This window comes from Macaca mulatta, chromosome 16, assembly GCF_049350105.2.
Source record: "Macaca mulatta isolate MMU2019108-1 chromosome 16, T2T-MMU8v2.0, whole genome shotgun sequence".
In the NCBI taxonomy this organism is placed as follows: domain Eukaryota; kingdom Metazoa; phylum Chordata; class Mammalia; order Primates; family Cercopithecidae; genus Macaca; species Macaca mulatta.
In genome coordinates, this window is record NC_133421.1 from 70,233,328 (window position 1) to 70,249,027 (window position 15,700).

Sequence of the window (15,700 nt, forward strand, 5' to 3'; positions counted from 1 at the left end):
TCTCACACACACACACACACACCCCTAGCCCCTCCCCTGCTCTCCACTCCTGACCTCTTCTCAGCAGCGGGGAGTTCAGTGAGGGCAGTGCCTGGCCCAGTAAGAGAGGGCACCATGGCCCTGGGCAGCCCTTCTGTGAGGGTGGCTGCTCAACACCAACTCCAGGCTTCTCTCCCCTCCTGCTTTTACACTGGGAGGCCCCAGATTTCCCCTACTATGAGCACACCCTCTCCTCCACCTTCCGGACGCCTTTCTCTTCTACAGCAGCCAATGCCACCTTGCACCTCCTCCATGACGTCCTGAAGCCAGGCACATTCGGAAGCCACTGTTTCCTACCTTCCTACCTTTATGCCCAACTCTCTCCACCCCCTCTTTTCACTTACTCGCTCATTCATTTATACCTCTATTAACTGCGTATCAATAAACAAAAGTACAACTATAAAGGATTTTTTGGTCGGGTGTGGCACGCACCTGTAGTACCAGCACTTTGGGAAGCCAAGGCAGGTGAATCACTTGAGCCTAGGAGTTTGAAACCAGCCTGGTCAATGTAAGTGAGACCCTGTCTCTACAAAAGAAAAAATTAAAAAATTAGCTGGGCATGGTGACACGTGCCTGTGGTTCCAGCTACAGGCTAGGAGGATCGCTTGAGCCCAGGAGGTCAAGGCTGCAGTGTGCCATGATTGCACCACTGCACTCCAGCCTGGGCGACAGTAAGACCCTGTCACACACACCAAAAAGGACTTTTCTGAGCATCAGCTTTGTGCCTGGCCTACCCACAGACCTTGACACCACTTGTTCCTCCTGTCTGGCTTCCCTACCCCCACCCCTGAATCCAGCCTTCCTTCCCTCCCCAGCTCTCACTCTCCATCCCCATGAACCCACCCTGAGGACTGAATCTGGCCGCACCTCCCCGCTGGAGCCCACCCCACAGCTTCGTCCCCCACCCATCCCTGACTCAGAAAGGAAAGAGCCGGGTCCAGCTGTGGGCTTTGTCTCTCCAAGCACAGCCCCACTTCCTGTCTCACAGCCACAGACTGGGCTGCCTGCAAGGGATGGCATCAGGGAGATGTGTTCAGGGGCGAAGCGGGTAGTGAGCAGCCCGCACAGCGAGCATGCTTTGCATCTCAACAATCCCCGGCATTTAGAGTGTGGCGAGCTCAACATCTGTGAAGGAAATGCTTCCTCTTCTTCCTCCTGTCTCTCTCCCCCTCCACTCAGGCTCGGGCTGAAGCCAGGGAGAGGAAGTCTTTGTCCCTGGCACACATGCGTCAAGTGTCACAGTGGCTGCGGAGGGTCCCCAAAGTCATTCCTGCAAAGAAGGATCCATCACCTCTACAAGTCTGTGACTATAAACATCTCCCCCAGTTCCTATGCTGAGTCCAAACGTGCACCATTCAAATCATTATACATGAGAACTGCAGAAACCCTTTAAGGTTACCAGGCCCAGAAGTTTTGCCCTGCTGGCTCCTGGAAGGTGTCCTGGAGGCTGTGCGGGGAAGCAGGAGGGCAAGGGTGTGCCAAGTGTGCAGGTCTCCGGTGCCCCACAAGTTCATGCAAGATTGGTCGTCCAAGGCGACCCACTGGCTTGGTAGCAGGGCTGGGCCTGTGACCCAGGTCTCTTGATTGCTTCCACCAGGACTGGCAGTTTCTGCTTGCTGACCCGGCACGTCAGGGAAGCCAAATCAGCCATCACCACAGCAAACATCTAAGGTGGTGGAAACGCAAGACAGCTAGGTTTTGAGGGGAGGAACCCTGGTCAGGACTCCTCTGACCCCCTGCGTGCCCCAAGGGTGGGCCCCCAGGAAGGGAGAGAAAGACCCTCTGTCTAAAGGCTACTTTCCCCGGTCTGAGACTCAGTCTCTTTTCAACAAAAAGTCAGGAATCAGGCTTACATGGCCTACCTATTCATACCAAAGTGTGAGGGTCTGATACAATGTCAGTGCTTGAGAACACACTTGGCTAGATAGAGGGAAGATCAAAGGAGAGGGCCTGATATGTGAAGAGAAGGAGTTGGGGGAGCTTGGTGTGGGGATGAGGAGGCAGTGGGTGGGAACTTCAGGGAAAGGCAAATCATGGCTGAAACCGCACTCCTGGTAGTAAGTTCCTACCCAACCAGGGTACTGGGTGACTCTGGCTGGGTGACTCCAACCAAGTTATTTAACCATGACGCGTTGACTAGTTTGGCAGGCTCTTGAATGCACCCTGGGCTCTGATCACCCTCTTCCCATGCACAGGCAGGCTCAGGCTGGGCTTGGGTCCTGAAAGGGCCAGGCATCTGGGGAATACCTTGTGCGTGACCCCTCAACGATGAGGACAGTGCCATTGTTTGCACAGGCTCTAGGCAGAGATGTCCCATGCTGCAGATTCCACTTGTTCTCCTACAGGTCCCACGGATGGCCCACACCCTCCGCCCAGTTCTAGGGACAGCAGGAACCTCCCTGCCTGATCAAGGATCCACCCCCAGAGTAGTCCAGGACACCTGCTGGAATGAATGTAGTTGTGAGCAGCTCCCTTGGGAATAGAACCATTAGGACTGTCCTAAACCCAGAGCCAGCCAGGGCTGGAGCAAGGGGCTCCTCCCCTCAGCCAGGCTAGTCTCTCCCTGTCCTCTGCCATGTCTAACTTGGTCCGACCTCCATGCCGTAACCTCTGCCTGGGATACCTTCTCCTAATCCAAAAGCCGTCATGGATCCCCTGGAACCTTTTATAGCCACGTCTTTTTTTAACACTTGATTCAAAAATGCAGAGAATGGGAAAGGTGATCCTGAGGTCCCCCACAGCTCTAGCATGATGTGATGTTTGTTTGCCTCCTCCAGGAAGCCCTGCTTACTTGCCAGCCCCATCCCCGTCTAACGTTCCTCTTTCTTTGCCTTCTCCCACTTTCGTGTATATAGTGCTATCAGTTCTGCATGGCTGACACTTCTTTCTTCCACTTCAAAGCTGTATCCTGTAAGGTCCTTGGTAAACGCCATGGTTTTCCATACCCTGAGATCCATTCTTTCCCAGGCCAGATGCCTGCTCCTCCCAAGCAGATGCTCCACAGACACCTGCTGGCTGCATATTATGCCCCTTAGGTGTCTAACCCCATGCAAGGAGTGCAGCTCGGGGCTCTCCCTCAGCCTCCCTGCAGTCCCACCCTCCTGGGCTCACTGTGGTCTTGCTCTCTGGCTGCAGAGGCTACCACCTAACGTTACCCCGCCACCAAACCTTCCCAAGCTCAAGCTGGGCCGGCTTTGGGAGGGCGTGGCTCTGGAGGAGGCTGACTGTGGCCACACCCTCCCTCCCCTGTGACAGATTGCTGGCATATGCTCTCCCCATTGCCAGATCTCGGGGCCATCTGGCCCTGGTCCTCAGCCCCTGTGGGGCCCTCTGCCTTGGGGTCTGAGACCCAGGCCGGTTCCCTTTGAACCTCACTTCCTGGGGAAGAACTGTGCTTGGGTAGCCTGGTGACACCCAGCGAGGACCAGCCAAGCATCTGGCCTGAGTCTTTGTTTAAAACTCAGCTTAGGCCGGGTACACAGTGGCTTACGCTTGTAATCCCAGCAGTTTGGGAGGCTGAGGGGGGCAGATCACTTGAGGTCAGGAGTTTGAGACCAGCCTGGCCAACATGGTGAAACCCCATCTCTACTAAAAATACAAAAAATTATCCAGGTGTGGTGGCAGACGCCTGTTGTCCCAGCTACTCAGGAGGCTGAGGCAGGAGAATTGCTTGAACCCGGGAAGCAGAGGTGGTAGTGAGCCAAGATCCTGCCACTGCACTCCAGCCTGGGCGACAGAGCAAGACTCTGTATCAAGAAAACAAAACAAACAAACAAAAAAAAACTCAGCTTGCACAACCTCTCGTGGTGACATGGGCTCAAAGTTTGCCACAGGTTCACAAACCTTTATCCACAATTCCAAATTCCAGGAAACTCAGAAAACTACAAGTTTGTTTTTTTGTTGTTGTTGTTGGTTTTTGTTTTTGTTTTTGTTTTTTTTTGAGACGGAGTCTCGCTCTGTCGCCCAGGCTGGAGTGCAGTGGCCGGATCTCAGCTCACTGCAAGCTCCGCCTCCCGGGTTTACGCCATTCTCCTGCCTCAGCCTCCCGAGTAGCTGGGACTACAGGCGCCTGCCACCTCGCCCGGCTAGTTTTTTGTATTTTTTAGTAGAGACAGGGTTTCACCGTGTTAGCCAGGATGGTCTCGATCTCCTGACCTCGTGATCCGCCCGTCTCGGCCTCCCAAAGTGCTGGGATTATACGAGTGAGCCACCACGCCTGGCCACAAGTTTTTTTTTAACCATTGTGGTGAACTCATACAGCAGCAAGCGCTGACCCAAACCGGGGAGAATATTATGGTCTTTGTTTATCCCAACCTGTAGATGTCTTCCTGCAAAAACAATGGAGTCAGATGACAGGTGCTGCCCTCAACCTCGCTAGAGGTGCTGTTAGCCATGGAATATACAATACATCACCTTTCTATACTTTTACTTTCTTAATTTTTATTTTTTAATTTTATTTTTTTCTGCCTCCCCTACCTCCTATATTACTTTTCTTTCTTTTTCTTTCTTTTTTTTTTTGAGACGGTGATTCACTCTTGTTGCCCAGGCTTCAGTGCAATGGCACGATCTTGGCTCCCTGCAAACTCCGCCTCCCAGGTTCAACTGATTCTCCTGCCTCAGCCTCCCAAGTAACTGGGATTACAAGTGGCTGCCACCACGCCCAGCTATTTTTGTATTTTTAGTAGAGATGGGGTTTCACCATGTTGGCCAGGCTGGTCTCAAACTACTGACCTCAGATGATCCATCTACCTCAGCCTTCCAAAGTCCTGGGATTACAGGCATGAGTCACCACACCTGGCCTGCTTTTCTAAAATTCAAAAAGCAATGTTGAATTCTGACAGCATCTGGCCTCAAAGGGATTGTAACATCAGGAAAAACAAACCCTTTGGTCTTGCCCTAAAACCAGCCTCTTGGAAGTTTCCAGGACTGACCAGAGCTTGGGAGTTGAAGTCTTTCTGGCCCTAAGACTCTTCACCCTCCTCTTCAGCCTTCATCTCTCCGCTGAGGGGCTTGGGTGTGGAAGAGGCCACCCTGTCCCCCAGCTCATGTCTGCTGCTACCAGCATGCCATGAGGCGGTGGGCGTGGCTGATTTCTGGAGTCCAATGGAAATAAGTCTCTGCTCTCTGCTTTGTGTCCAGTTCCCATCGTGACAGAAGCCAGGCCATGGCTCCCAGTTGGCCAGGCCTAGGTGAAGTAGTATGTGCCCCAGAGAGCCCCATGGAGGCAGAAGATGAAGGAGTGAATGGGACAGGGCACAGAGGGAGATTCCAGGGGAAAGGAAGGGCCAGTGAAAAGGAGAGGGCACTGCCCACCAAGACATTCACTGCAGACCAGGGAGCAACGCTAGGGATGTGGGACTCAGCCAACAGCAGGGCCCTGAGGTCTCTACTGAAGGAAACTACAAGTGAACTGAAGACCTGAGCACCTGAAAAATTGGCTAATGAGCCAAGAGTTTGAGACACACAGGGCAAGAGATACCCAGGACATGTGCCAAGTGCAGGGCCTGGGCCACAGGGTAGGGCTTAGAGGGACAGAGCTGCCCTAAGGGGGCAGGCCTCCAATTGGGGTTCCACTGCCAGCATAAGGCAGAGATGAAGAGGTTGGCTTGGATTCTGACAGTTTCTCCCCAACACGCACACCTATAAATGAGGATAACTGACCAGGTATGATGCCTTGTGCCTGTCATCTCAGCTACTCAGAAGGCAGAGGCGGGAGGACCACTTGAGGCCAGGAGTTCAAGACCAGCCTGGGCAACATAGTGAGATCTCATCTCTTAAAAAAAATAATAATAATAATAATTAGCCAGGCATGGTGGTGTGCAACAGTATTCCCAGCTACTCAGGAGGCTGAGGTGGGAAGATAGCTTGAGCCCAGGAGTTCAGGGCTGCAATGAGCTATGATCATGCCATTGTACTCCAGTCTGGGTGACAGAGCAAGAACCCATCTCTCTAAAAATTTTTTTTTAAAAAAGTGAAATTTTTGGCCGGGCGCGGTGGCTCACGCCTGTAATCCCAGTACTTTGGGAGGCCGAGGCGGGCGGATCACAAGGTCAGGAGATCGAGACCACGGTGAAACCCCGTCTCTACTAAAAATACAAAAAATTAGCCGGGCGCGGTTGTGGGCGCCTGTAGTCCCAGCTACTCGGGAGGCTGAGGCAGGAGAATGGCGTGAACCCGGGAGGTGGAGCTTGCAGTGAGCCGAGATCGCGCCACTGCACTCCAGCCTGGGCGACAGAGCGAGACTCCGTCTCAAAAAAAAAAAAAAAAAAAAGTGAAATTTTAAAATAAATGAGAATTATATCAGCACCTACCTCCTGGGTTGCTACAATGTGAGGCTGAAGTAATACACATAAAGTGCTAAGCACAGAAAAGGCTGGGTTTGTTCTGAATTGTACAGTGGCTAGGATACAGGCACAGAGAAGGAACAGATGTTACCACCAAAGACTCCTCTTAACTTGGGACGCTGTACAGCAGACCACTAGATTTCTTAGAATCCTTATACAGAGATAGCATTTTAATACTTACATATACATTTATTTAACCCTTACAACAAGCCTAGGAGATCAAGATTAGCCCATTTTACAGATGAGAAAACTGGGGTCAGAATGGTTATCTGACTTGCCCTGGGTCAGTCAGTAAGCGGTAGATGGAGATTTGAACTCTGATCTATGTGACCCCAAGCCCAGTGCCCCTTACACTATAAGAGGGCCTTGGGCCATGTCCCATCCTGCTCATGCTGATGCCAGCGTGGGAGTCACCCTCACAGCACTTGGCCCACCTCCTCTTGAGCCCAACTTCCTCCTGAGCACATAATCCCAAAGGCACCAGGCCTTTTCTTCCTTAGGAGATTCCAGCCTAGGAGTCTGCCAGCCCCGCTTCCCTCCTCTCCTCCTTCCCATTCTCAGTCACAGAAAGTCCACCATCATCCACTAAAGAGGCTAGGCTGACTCTCAGCCCAACTCTGGAGCCCAGCTCCTCAGGGGTTACAGCTCAGCCAGGGACAAGCTGGCCTAAATTCCTTCCCAAAACACAATGATTCTTATCAGCGATGTTTGGCTTTCAATCTACCACCCCCAAAGCAGTAAAATTTCTTTTACCCTTTCTTCCCTCCAACTGTGTTTTTCTCAGGCCCCAATTCAATTTCTAAAAATGTGGGGGTTTAAAAAATAAAAATAATACCATCCAAATACACAGAGTGCATAGGAAGAATTTCTTTTTTAAAATTTTCAATGCCTGCACACTGACAACTAGAAAACACTGCTGAGAGAAATTACAAAAGCTCTAAATAGAAAGATATGGCCTATGTGCGAATCAGCAGACTCAATATTGTCAGAGCGTCAATCTTCCATAAATGGTTGCATAGATTCAGTGCAATCCCAGTCAAAATCCCAGGAGGCTTTCATGTGGATATTGACAAGATACTACTAAAATTTATGCTGAAACACAATGATCCTGAATAGCCAATGCAATTTTGAAAAAATAGTGCACGGTTAGAGAACTTATAGTAAGTAGTTTCAAGACTTATATAAAGCTATAGTAATCTAGGAATACAAAAGACTTATTGGGGAAAAACATTTTTTTAAATTACAGTAATCAAGGCTGTATAGTATTGGCATAAGGATAGGCATATAGATTAATGAAACAGAATAGAGTGTCCAGAAATAGGCCCACAGATATTGAATCAATTGATGAGCAACAAAGATGACAGTGGAGAAAATATCATCATTTCAACAAATGGCACTGAAACACATGGACACTCATATGCAAAATAATAAGCTTGCCCCTTACTCCATGCTGTACACACTAGTTAACCCAAACTGAACCATAGACTCAAGCGTAAAAGCTAAAATTGGCTGGGTGCGGTGGCTCATGCCTGTAATCCTAGCAATTTGGGAGGCCGAGGCAGGTGGATCACCTGAGGTCAGGAGTTCAAGACGAGCCTGGGCAACATGGTGAAACCCCATCTCTACTAAAAATACAAAATTAGCCAGGCACGGTAGCGGGCGTCTGTACTGCCAGTTACTCAGGAGGCTGAGGCAGGAGAATCACTTGAACCCAGGAGGTGGAGGTTGCAGTGAGCCAAGATCATGCCACTGCACTCCAGCCTGAGTAACAAGAGTGAAATTCTGTCTCAAAAAAAAAAAAAAGAAAGAAAGAAAGAAAGAAAGCTAACATTATGAAGCTTCTAGAAAACAGGGCCGGGCGCTGTGGCTCATGCCTATAATCCCAGCAGTTTGAGAGGCTGAGGCAGGAGAACTGCTTGAGCCTGGGAGTTTGAGACCCGCCTGAGCAACATAGCAAAACCCCATCTCTACAAAACATAAAAAATTAGCTGGGCATGATGGCGCATGCCTATAGCCCCAGCTACTCAGGAGGCTGAGGCAGGAGGATCACTTGAGTCCAGAAGGTCGAGGCTGTAGTGAGCTGTGATTGTGTAACACATTTAGTTTCCTTATGGGAACTATTTACACCCATCCTCCATGGCTCTGGAGGAACGGCTCTGAGGATCAGGTGAGAGAAGGGGCTGTATGAGAAAGTGATTTGTAAACTGCAATACTCGTTATTATGTTTTTATCACTATCAACAGAATTAGGCTCCAGGCTCACTCAAAAGCAGCAGAAGCAACTCTAGCCTGGAGGACGGAAATTCTCAAAAAAAAAAAAAAAAAAAAAAAAGGAGAAAAGGAGAAAAGAGTCTTGCCCTGTTGCCCAGGCTGGAATGCAGTGGCACAATCTTTGCAACTTTTGGGCAGGCAGAGATTTCTTGGGCAGGACACCAACAAAGCACAAACCATACAAGAAAAGGTTGATACACTGGACTTCATCAAAATTAAAAACATCTGCTCTTCATAAGACACCAATAAGAAAATGAAACGGCAAGTCACAGGCAGGAATAAAATATTACCAATACTTGTGACAAAGACTTGTATCCAAAATATATAAAGAACTCTTAGGCCAAGTGGCCCACGCCTGTAATCCCAGCACTTTGGGAGGCCGAGGCGGGCGGATCACCTGAGGTCAGGAGTTCAAGACCAGTCAGGCCAACATGATGAAACCTTATCTCTACTAAAAATACAAAAATTAGCCGAGCATGGGGGCGCACGCCTGTAGTCCCAGCTACTTGGGAGGCTGAGCCATGAGAATTGCTTGAACCCAGGAGGTGGAGGTTGCAGTTAGCCGAGATGGTGCCATTGCACTCCAGCCTGGGATACAAAGTGAGACTCTGTCTCAAACAACAGCAACAACAACAGCAACAAAATATATAAAGAACTCTTACGATTCAATAAGAAGACAAATAACCCAATGAAATGATATTCAAATGACCAATATACACATGGAAAAATGTTCAACATACCATTCATCAATGGGGAAACACAAATTAAAACCACAATGACATACTACTACATACTTAGGAAAATAGCCACAAGTTAAAACTGACGATAGCTGACCATAGAATATGGAGCAACTGGAACTCTCATACATTACTGTGTAAAATGGTAAAACCACTCTGAAAAATGCCAATTCTATAAGTTATGCATATATCAACCATATGACCCAACAATCCACTCCTAGACAGTTATCCAAGAGAAATGAAAACATGCACCCACAAAAAGAGGTATACATGGATGTTTATACCAGGTTTATTTGAAATAGTCCAAAACTGCAAATAACACAAATATCTTTTTTTTTTTTTTTTTTTTGAGACAGAGTCTTGCTCTGTTGCCCAGGCTGGAGTGCAGTGGCACAATCTTGGCTCACTGCAACCTCTGCCTCCTGGGTTCAAGTGATTCTCCTGCCTCAGCCTCCTGAGTAGCTGGAATTAGAGGCATGCACCACCACCACCACCACACCCAACTGATTCTTGTATTTTTAGTAGAGACAGGTTTTCATCATGTTGGCCAGACTGGTCTCGAACTCCTGACCTCAAGTGATCTGCCCGCCTCGGCCTCCCAAAGTGCTGAGATTGCAGGCATCAGCCACCATGCCCGGCCAAAATAATCCAAATATCTATCAAGTGGGGAATGGATAAACAATTTGTGGTATAGACGTACGAAGGAATACTCAGCCATAAAAAGGAATCAGCTATTGCTATATTCAATGACATGGATGAATCTCAAAAGCTTTATGCTGAGCAGAATAATCCAAGCATAAGAGGCTACATACTGCATGATTTCTTGATATAAACTTCTAGAACAGGCAAAACTAACATATAGTGACTGAAAGCAGAGAATTGGAGTAGCTGTGGGCTGGTGGGAGAGGGTTGATTGCAAAGATGAACAAGGGATCCTTTGGGATGGTGGAAATGTTCCATGTAGTCATTGGAATCACCACAAATGTGTTATACATGTGTATAATTTGTTAAAACCCAAACTATGCACTTTAAAATGCATGCATTGGCTGGCCGTGGTGGTGCACGCCCATAATTCTAGCACTTTGGGAGGCTGAGGCAGGTGGATCACCTGAGGTCAGGAGTTTGAGACCTGCTTGGCCAACATGGTGAAACTGTGTCTTCACTAAAAATACAAAAATTAGCTGGGCATGGTGGTGCACACTTGTCATCCCAGCTACTTGAGAGGCTGAGGCAGGAGAATCGCTTAAACTGGGAGGCAGAGGCTGCAGTGAGCTGAGATTGCACCACTGCATTGCATCCTGGTAAACATAGTGAGACTCCATCTCAAAAAAAAAAAAAAAGAAAAGAAAAAACATGCATTTCATTGTATATAACAACGATTTGGGGGAAAAATAAAGATTATGTTGGCCGGGCGCGGTGTCTCAAGCCTGTAATCCCAGCACTTTGGGAGGCCGAGACGGGAGGATCATGAGGTCAGGAGATCGAGACCATCCTGGCTAAAACGGTGAAACCCCGTCTCTACTAAAAAAAAAACCAAAAAACTAGCCGGGCGAGGTGGCGGACGCCTGTAGTCCCAGCTACTCTGGAGGCTGAGGCAGGAGAATGGCGTAAACCCAGGAGGCGGAGCTTGCAGTGAGCTGAGATCTGGCCACTGCACTCCAGCCTGGGCGACAGAGCGAGACTCTGTCTCAAAAAAAAAAAAAAAAAAAAAAAAAAGATTATGTTTTGTTTCTCTAATGGCTTATAGTAATGACACTTCCACCACCTGGGATGGTGTTTAGAACCTCAGCAACCACTGAGAGTGAGCCTGGACTGAGCACTTAGCACGTATGTGCCAGGCACCCCATCCAGCCCTTTCATTCATTGTTTCAATTAAGCCTCAAGCTCACCTCTCAGACTGGTATTCTCCTAACCCAAAGCTCAGCAAGGTTAAGACATTTGTCCAAAGTCACACAGTTAGCAACAGGCAAAGCTGGGGTTCACTATCTTGTGCTTTCATAAACTTCTCTGTACTGGCCGGGCGCGGTGGCTCAAGCCTGTAATCCCAGCACTTTGGGAGGCCGAGACGGGCGGATCACGAGGTCAGGAGATCGAGACCATCCTGGCTAACACGGTGAAACCCCGTCTCTACTACAAAATACAAAAAAACTAGCCAGGCGAGGTGGCGGGCGCCTATAGTCCCAGCTACTCGGGAGGCTGAGGCAGGAGAATGGCGTGAACCCGGGAGGCAGAGCTTGCAGTGAGCTGAGATCCGGCCACTGCACTCCAGCCTGGGCGACAGAGCGAGACTCCGTCTCAAAAAAAAAAAAATTAAAATTAAAAAAAATAAATAAGCCGGGCGCGGTGGCTCAAGCCTGTAATCCCAGCACTTTGGGAGGCCGAGACGGGCGGATCACGAGGTCAGGAGATCGAGACCATCCTGGCTAACACCGTGAAACCCCGTCTCTACTAAAAATACAAAAAACTAGCCGGGCGAGGTGGCGGGCGCCTGTAGTCCCAGCTACTCCGGAGGCTGAGGCAGGAGAATGGCCTAAACCCCGGAGGCGGAGCTTGCAGTGAGCTGAGATCCGGCCACTGCACTCCAGCCCGGGCTACAGAGCAAGACTCCGTCTCAAAAAAAAAATAAAATAAAATAAAATAAAATAAATAAATAAATAAAATAAAATAAACTTCTCTGTACTGTCCCTAGAGAGGAAAGAAACTCAACCAGTGCAGAGGTCACACACTGAAGAAACATCACCAAAGTTAACTATGATTTAAAAAGTTGCATCCACAGAAACTATTTCTAGTTACGAAGCCATTGGGATGACTTAAAGACTGGATTGGGGGCCAGGCATGGTGGCTCACACCTATAAGCCCAGCACTTTGGGAGGCTGAGGTGTGTGGATCACTTGAGCGACCAACATGGCAATCAACATGGTCTCTATTAAAAATACAAAAATTAACCAGGCATGGTGGCACGCGCCTGTAATCTCAGCTACTCGGGAAGCTGAGGCGGGAGAATCCCTTGAACTTGGGAGGCGGAGGTTGCAATGAGCCAAGATTGTGCCATTGCACTCCAGCCTGGGTGACAGAGCAAGACTCCGTCTCTAAATAAATAAATAAATAAATAAATAAATAGACTGGATTGGGTAACTGGGCCTGTCTTGTGCCCAGCTCATCACATAATGCAGTGCATTTTCATTTATACAACATCACAGAAGTTAACATTTGTGGAATTCCTAGGCATTCAAAGCCAAAATAAAAACTCTTCGGCAATCCTGGACTTCCAGAGCCAGGACCAGCCCTGTTAGCGTTAGGGAACCTTAGCACCTCCAGGTGCTACTAACCTTGGAGATGAGTGATTTGATGAGGGACAACACAGAGAGTGTCCTAGAGCCAGGACTAGCTCAGCCCCTGACCTCTGGTCCGCCTCCTGTCCCACTGCCACCATGCTGTTCTGTGAGCCAAACTGACAGCCTAGCAGGGATCAGTGCATCCCGTCTCACTACTGAGGACAGAAAAGAATGCGTGGCCTTACCCATCTCACTACAGCCAAGAGGGTCTAAAAGAGTCAATTAAGCAGGGAAGGGAGGCTTCCCTCCACCCTCACCCTCTGTAGCCTCTCTGCAGCCACTGCTGCCCTGGAGGAATCATACTGTCTCAGCACTGGAGGCTGTTCCCTGTAGGTTGAAGGGCCCAGACTGGAAGCAGGACAAGGTTTCTATTCATCCTCCCCCACCAATTCGCTGTGTGACATTGGGTTACTCACTGAACCCTTCTGACCTTCAGATTCCTAGTGGGAACTATTTACACCCATCCGACATGGCTCTGGAGGAAGGGCTCTGAGGAACAGATGAGAGAGGTGGCTGTATGAGAAAGTGATTTGGGCTGGGCATGGTGGCTCATGCCTGTAATCCCAGCACTTTGGGAGGCCCAGGCAAGTGGATCACCTGAGGCCAGGAGTTCGAGACCAGCTTGCCCAACATGGTGAAACCCCGTCTCTGCTAAAAATACAAAAGTTAGCGGGGTGTGGTTGGGGGCACCAGTAATCCCAGCTCTCAGAAGGCTGAGGCAGGAGAACTGCTTGAGCCCAGGAGGTGGCAGTTGCAGTGAGCCGAGATCATGACACTGCACTCCAGCCTGGGTGACATACCGAGACTCCGTCTCAAATAAAGAAAAAAAGTGATTTGGAAACTGCAATGCTAGTTATGTTGTTTTGGTTTTGTTTTTAATCACCATTAACAGAATTAGGCTCTAGGCTCACTCAAAAGCAGCAGAACCAACAGCTGGCTCACTGTGGTTTGGGGTTGGGGGGTTGCCTCACCTGAAAAATTGGGATAATAATACATGCTGCTTGAAGCAGTGAGTTTTGGACCAGAGATCCTTCTGGGGTCACTTCCAACTCTGAAGTCTATGATTCTATGATTTCAAAGAGCCCAAGAAGATTGGCCTCACCTGCCTTCCTGATGTTTGCATATTCTCTTATCAGGATGCCAAAGCACTTCGTGTTATAATCAAACGCAAATGACTGCAGAGGAACAAGCACTTTGCCTCACTTTCCCACTACAGTGTAGATGACTGATACCAGATTCCTCCCAGAGAGGAAATGCAGATGGGAAGCTGGGAAACCTGGTCTGAGTCACCAGAGGGTTTCTTCACTGAGCGCTCAGGCTGAATCCTGTCTGTTCCCTGAGACCAAACACTTAACATCACGAGGCCCCAGTTTTAGCTGATTCTCTGAGCATCTGTCCTGCTCCCAAGATTGGGGTGGTGGCGGCTTTTGTGTCCTTTGTCAGCTCTTTCCAGCTGGGCTCCTGACCTGGAAGAGGTGGCTCCGATACTCACTCCTCCCAGCTCTAACCCAGGCCTATTTGACCATCTCACCTGTCATTTTCAAGGCTGCTCCATCCATGTTCAGTTACCTCAAATTCTAACCGCATGCACTGCTGAGAACACCTTTTCCTTCCAATACAGCAGCTAGGGTGGTCCTCCTGGAACCCCTCTCCTCTCATCCCACCTGACTCTTGCCCCATTTCCAACCATAAAAACCAAGTAAACAAATGAATTGTGGAAATGAGCCAATGTGTAAGAGAATATAGGTACCATTTTTCCCATCCCTTTTCATTCCAGCTCAGAAAACTGTTAGGGCCAGGACATCAAGATTCTATACCTGGTGTCCTTAATGAAAACAAACTATCCAAGCCCGGTGGCTCATACCTGTAATCCCAGCACATTGGGAAGCTGAGTTCGGTAGATTGAGGTCAGGAGTTCGAGACAAGCCTGGCCAACATGGTGAAACCCCGTCTCTACTAAAAATACAAAAAATTAGCTGGGCATGGTGGCACACACCTATAGTCCCAGCTACTCAGGAGGCTGAGGCAGAAGAATCGCTTGAACCCAGGAGACGGAGGTTGCAGTGAACCGAGATCGCATCACTGCACTCCAGCCTGGGTGACAGAGGGAGACTCTGTCTAAAAAAAATAATAAAAAATAAATAAAATAAAATAAAAGTCACTAGCATTAGTTGAGCACTTACTGCGTGCTAGACACTGTCCTGTTTTACACATACTAGGTCAATCCTCTATAAAATAGGCAGTATAATCTTCATTTTACAGATTGAGAGACTGAGAGACAGAGAAGTTAAGTGACTTGGCCAAGAGCACACACCTAGCAAGTGGCAAGACTGACCCCAGAGTCTGTGCCCTAGTGATGACATCCTGCCTATCGAGGCAACAACCATTCCTTCAAGCCTGAAATATTTGGGCAACAAACATGTTGTGTACTGCTCTTGGGATGGATCGCAAAAGGATCAGTCATGTCAAGTTCAGCCTCTTCTTTGTACAAAAGTAGAAAGTGAGGCCCAAAGACTGAGTGGTCTTCCCATGTCATTAGCAAGCTGAGCCCAGAGCTAGGGTCTGGGATGATACCCTCCTCCACAGCCCAGACATGTTTTCACCAGGGGTCATGACCTGGAAATTAGCCCACAGCCCTTACTCCAACCTGTGCAGAACTTCTCAGACCTTTACACACCTCTCTCCGGCTACTTCTTCAAAGCAGCCTCTAGCAGGTTACTTGCTTGGTATTTTCTTGCCTTTGCTGTATATACCCAGACTGCAAGCCTCCTATTGATTCGGGGTGAAGATTTTAAAAGGAGGCAAGGCTTAAAGTAACAGGCTGTACATATTGGAGTTGGCTTTGGGTGGAGGGTGGGAAGGTGCCTTCTTACCCATGATACCCACCCCCATCCTTCACCAAATCCCTGCAATTCAGGGTCAGAGAAGAAGGGACTTGGAAACAATTGCCCTATAACTTTTGATCCAAACATTCC

The 15,700-nt window shown here is 48.8% G+C and overlaps 1 protein-coding gene across 2 annotated transcripts in view; it reads right to left on the reverse strand.

Annotated features, from left to right (window-relative positions):
* The window catches only part of WNT9B (Wnt family member 9B), a 37,889-nt gene that overhangs the window by 21,165 nt on the left and 1,024 nt on the right, over positions 1-15,700 (reverse strand). The window lies entirely within an intron of this gene.